The sequence below is a fragment of the Balaenoptera musculus genome, chromosome 16 (assembly GCF_009873245.2).
Source record: "Balaenoptera musculus isolate JJ_BM4_2016_0621 chromosome 16, mBalMus1.pri.v3, whole genome shotgun sequence".
Classification (NCBI taxonomy): Eukaryota; Metazoa; Chordata; class Mammalia; order Artiodactyla; family Balaenopteridae; genus Balaenoptera; species Balaenoptera musculus.
In genome coordinates, this window is record NC_045800.1 from 18,482,634 (window position 1) to 18,488,633 (window position 6,000).

Sequence of the window (6,000 nt, forward strand, 5' to 3'; positions counted from 1 at the left end):
GGCAGAATGTGGTCTGTCTCAGAGGGTGAGAGCAGCCTAAATGTCCTTGATTAAAGAAGTATGCCTTTAAACATCAGATAGGGATGGATGTTGATCTTCCCGTCTTGTCCTTGAAAATCATGAAATCACTAAAGGTTGTATTCAATAACTGTCAATATTTAATCACCCCCAAAGATATTAAAACTACATTCTATCCCTTTAAGGGATAACACCTTCCCCAATAAGTATTTTATATACAGTGTCTTGCTATATTAAGAGCTAACATTTGAGTGTTTTGTTCATAATCTCTCTTCATCCTCATAACTCTGTAAAGTAAGAACAATATCATCAGTTCCATTTTCAAAGATGAATTGCAACCACAAAGGAGTTAAGTCACCTGCCCAAGGTCACATAGCAAGTGAAGGGGTGGAGGCGGGGTTTGTGATGAAACTCAGGCAGTGCACCTTAGAACCACCATACATTCTGGCTCCTCTCTACGAGTTTCTGCCAGTTCTCGGCAAATGATTGCTGCTCCAGTTGACAGGCTACCCTCCCCGAGGATGATTGTTCTAGAAGCAAATCCCATGTCTTGTGTATCACAGGACAATTTGTTGTTTCTCATCTGTTTCTCCAGCCAAGGAGACAACGAAAAAGCCCTTTGGCCATTTTCAGATATTCCCCCGTCTTTTTAAGAAAAAGGAGACGAAGACATTTGTATCAAAAACAAAAACCAAATCAAACCAAAACAAAAATGCAGTGACTCAGATACTGCAGGGAACTAACCCTGGAGATACTTAAACCAGCAAGGATGAGATCAGAGAAAAGCTCAGGGGGTGTCACATTAAAAACCTGCAAGGAGAAGACTCAGTCATGATGGAAAAGGCTTCTAGGAAGAGAGTTCCCAGAAGCTGTGTTCTGTTGTTTCCTTGCTTTTGTGCTGTGCATTGTCTATGCGCCTGCATTCTCTTCTAACAATTCTTCTGTTAACCCCTTCAGATGCTCAGCCATTTTCCCTGGCTTGTGTCATCAAAGGATATCCTGGCTATTGGGAACAAGGATAGTACTATATCCTTGATCCACTTCTTCCTAGAGATGAGTGTAATTTTCTCCAACACTATACCCTTGAACATGGAGATGTCTGTCATCATGCCACCAGCACCCCAAGAAAGGGAGCTTTGGCTGTCTCAGCTCTGGTTCTCTAGAGTCATGGAATTCCTCATCATCCTACCTTGTTTTTCCTTCATTCAACAATATTTATTAAACCTCTACTTTGTGTAAACCCTGGGCTAGAAACTAGATAAAATAATAAACAGACATATATGCTCCCAATATCTGGAAGAAAAGGGGACCCAGTTAATAAATAATACACATATATGCAAACTTACACTGGGTAAGTGCACTAAAGGAGATGTGTGTGATGATACTACAAGAGCATTTGGCAGGTGCACCTCACATTGCTTGAGAGAGTTAAAAAAAAAAAAAAGACTTCTGCAAAAACTAAAGAATGAACAGATATAAGTTAGGTAAAAGTGGAGAAAGGGCAGAGCATCCCATGCAAAAAGAACAGCACAGAACCTTTGAAGCCAGAGACCATAAAGGAAGGAGATATAATATGAGGTTGCAGAGCTGGGTAAGATTATGCAGTCTTCCAGGTCATGTGCATGATCTTATCCCAAGAGCATAGGAAGACATTGAAGTGTTTAGTTAGTGAGGGAAGGGCTGGGGATCTCACATAATCAGAGTTATGGTCTGGAAAAGATTACTCTGGCTGCAGTGTGGAGAATGGATTAGAAGGAGGGCAAGAGGGGATTAGGGAAATCAATTAAGAGGCTATTAAACATATTCAGGCAAAAAGGCTTAGATGAGAACATAGACTGTTGGAGCTAGAGATAAATGTCTGGATAAGAAAGATATAGGAATATAAATTCCATAGGAGTTGCTGGTAGGTTGATACAGAGGAGTAAAGAATGATTCCACTTTCTGGGTTTGCACAGCTGTATGAACTGCATGCCATTCAGTGACATAGGGCACACCAAAAGAGGGCCAGGCTTGGAGATGAAAATCATGTTCAGTTTTGGACCATTTTTTTGGCTTGGAGCACCTCTGAGTTTGAAATAAAGGTATTAAGTAGGCAGTCTGATATACGGGTCTCCAGTTTAGGAGAGAAGTCTGAATCAGAAATGTAAATTTGAGAGGCATTGGCATGGAGAAGATAATTAAAACCATAAACAAGGAGATGACCTAGGGAGAGAGTGTCAAGTGAGAGAAGAGGAACTAGAACTGAGCTTTAAGGAACTCAAATGTTTACTAGCCTTAAAGATGGGAAGACTTGCAAAGGAGGCTAAAAACAAGTAGACTGGGAAGTCAGAGGAAACTGAAGAGACAGGGACGTTATGGAAGATGGAGGGAAGGAGTTCTTTAATTGGCCGGGTAACTCAGAATTTTTTCACTGATATACACTACCTTAACTTCCTATCTGAATATCTTTCATCTTACAGAAGGTAATAGATTTCATGAAACACAGTTTAGCACTAAAGGGGAAAAAAGGCTAAACAAAAATCCTCGTTACCTTATTAATTTTCTTAAAAAACTGCTTTACTCAGCTAGTTGATTTTGTTGTTGCATGTGTCACATGGCTTTAAAAAAAGGAAGGGAACATGTCCTGAGTATGTAAAATAATTTATGCCTATAATAAGTCTCTGGTCCTGAATTGGAATAAAGAATTTCCTCCTGGGTGGGGGGAAAAAAAAAGGGGAGGAGTTATCTGAATACAGTTGAGTCATCAAGTAAAATGCTGGATTAGTTTGTTTGGGCTTCTGTCACAAAATACCATAAATTGGGTGGCTCAGCAACAACACAGGTTTTTTTCTAATCGTTTTGGAGGCTAGGAAGTCCTAGTTCAAGGTGCCAGCAGATTCGGTGTCTGATGAGGAGCTATTTCCTAGATGGCCAAAGTGTAACCTCACATGGCAGAAAGAAGGGGTGAGCTTTTGCTCTCTGAGGTCTGTTTCATAAAGGGACTAACCCCAGTCATAGCGGCTCTGCCCTCATGACCTAATCACCTCCCAAAGGTCCCACCCCTCATCCCACCTTGGGGGGTTAGGATTTCAATATATGAAATTCGGGGGAGCACAAAGCTTCAGACCATAGCATGTGGGTACTGAAAAAATGCCCATTGAAATGTTAGCAGCTTGGAATTCGTTGGTGACCTCATCAAGAACCATTTTATGAACTAATGGGCTTGCATGCCAGATTGAGGAGTGGCTGAGAAATAAGCAAATAAAGAGAGCAAATGTAGATAACAGTTTTGGGAAGTGTGGCTGTGAAGGGCAGATGGGAGACAGGGTGACGGCTAGACGACTATGGAGGGTCTTTTCCCCACCTTGGCTGTAGCTCCCACCTGACTTCTTGATTTTGGACAGTTCCTTGCCTTCTTCAGCCCAGACTTGTGTGTGTGTGTGTGTGTGTGTGATATTTTCTACTCACCTCTGACTCTCTGTGCTCCTGGCCATCACTGCAGGTGACTGCCTATCATGGTCCCACCCTCATGACCCCTCTCTCACTGGCCTGGTTGCTGGATCCCCTGCCAGGCCTGCCCAGACAGTAGGGCTGTGCTTAGCCTGACACCCCTTAAGAATAAAAAATGATCTCGGGCTTCTCTGGTGACGCAGTGATTGAGAATCTGCCTGCCAATGCAGGGGACATGGGTTCAAGCCCTGGTCTGGGAAGATCCCACATGCCGCGGAGCGACGAGGCCCGTGAGCCACAATTGCTGAGTCTGCGCGTCTGGAGCCTGTGCTCCGCAACAAGAGAGGCCGCGATAGTGAGAGGCCCGCACACCGCGATGAAGAGTGGCCCCCACTTGCCGCAACTAGAGAAAGACCTCGCACAGAAACGAAGACCCAACACAGCCATAAATAAATTAATTAATTAAATTAAAAAAAAAAAAAGTGAGGGAAATCTGGCCTGGAATTGGATACACAAGTTTAAAAACAAAACACAGAAGTAATTGCGTGTGTGCCTTGAGTGGAGGGCTGCAAGGGGAAGAGTTGGGTTGATCCCAAACTCTTGGTGTTTCTCTAATCAGCTGAATTCAATCACCAGCCTCATTCCACAGCTGGAATATGTTGGAAATCATAGATTTGATGGTAATGGCAGAGCATTTGTTATTACTATATTCCAGGCACTGTGCTAAGTGTTTTACATAGATCTTTTAATCTTCACAACTGTAAGGTAAATACTATTCTTATCATCCCCATTTTACATTAAAAAACCCAAGGTCAATGAGACTGAGAGATGTTAAGCAGTTTGCTGAACATCACACGTAGCTAAGTAGTGGTGGAACTCCTGAGTCCACTCCGTCAAACTCGAGAACTTGTGCTTGTCATCCCCCGACTCTACCTCCTCTCCAACCCTCTCATCTCAGAGCATTTGGGTAGATTACCTCCTTGAAGACTAGGGGCCTTGAAATGGCTGCATTTCCTTGCTGCGTCACAAAAGAAAACAAGTACCCATGAGCTTTCTGACACTTCCTGTTCTCAGCTAGACAGAGAGAACGAGGTTTAGCAGAAAGGCTGTTGGACTCGGAAAAACTGGATTCCATCTTGACACCGCCACTGGTTAACTATGTGATCCTGGGGAACTCAATTCACCTTCCTGAGCCTCAGTTTGCCACTGAGTGCTGAAGATATGCTAGGCATTTTCATACCTATTATCTCATTAAATCCTTACTCTCTCCCCAGATCCCATGTAAGGTAGTTATTAGTATTCCCATTTTATAGCTGAGAAAATACTCTTACTGAGATAAATGCATGGTACATTTCTCTGGACATAACCTCCACCTATGTGCAGGGCTGGCCCCTCTTTCCTGCCTGCAAAATCTACCCTACTAGCCCCTTTCCAGCACCCTCTGAGAGATGATCTAGTTTCCAAGCTCTTACTCATCTCAACCAACTACCTATTCCATCTCTTCCGTCAACAGATAATAACCGAGCACCTACTCAGCTGGGGGAAAAGGGATTTTCTCGGCACCTTTCGAAGTTGGCATGATGGGCAGCTGCCAGCTGCTTGGTACAGCTGTCATCCTTTTAGGGAAACCGAGTCCCTCTTACTAATTCCTCTTCACCTCAGTGTAGCGCATGTCTTTATTTGCATGTCCGCTGAGCCCCCCGCAGAAGGGAAGGGAGGAGGAGGAGGCAGTGGCTGTGTATCAGGGAAGGGTCATTAGCACAGGCTAATGCTCTCTGCACAGGGGCGACTCACATGCTGCACAGTGGGCCTGGGTCCTTGGTGCCCACTCAGGGCATCCAGCTGGCCAGAGCCTCCGCTCCATGAGCAGAATGAGTCTGATACTCATCATTATAAGAGGCTAAGGGCAAATGTGGTCATTAAAAACATCAGTCTCAAGCAAGCATGACTCTCAAGTGGTAAGAAAACAGGGAGCTGTTTCTTGTGTGACATTATCTTGACCTAGAACAGCACTGTCGTGACCACAGGCAACCCCTACCCTTAGAAAATTCTAGAAAATTCTATTTGTCCTTAGATAGTCCTAGGTTAGTTTTTTCTTCCTGAGGGTCTGGCTGTGGAGAGCTTTCTCCTCATGGTGGGGGGTGGCGGGGTGCTTGTGGTGTTAGTGGAAGGAGCTTGCACTCCAGGCAGGAAGCCTGAACGTGGTGTCCTCTCCACCATAGCTGACCTTGACCAGCGTCCCTCACTTCTCTGCACTGATTCTGTGAACAACTGACATTGCCTCCGGAGTCTTTCCTGACATACTTCAAAACCAACTGCGGGAAGAAATGTTTGGGTTTTTTTTCTTTCTCAGGTTTTTAATTGCACAAATTCCATCTGACAGTACATCTCAGCCAATACCCTAAGGCAATTTTAAAGATTTCTCAGTAAGATGAAAATAGGTGCCTAGTGTGTATCTATATTCTTAAACTGACAGCCATGACTTGCTTTGAAACAATTTGACTTTGGCAGGGCTCTCTAATTAATGACTAAGAATTTTAAAGTTCACATCGA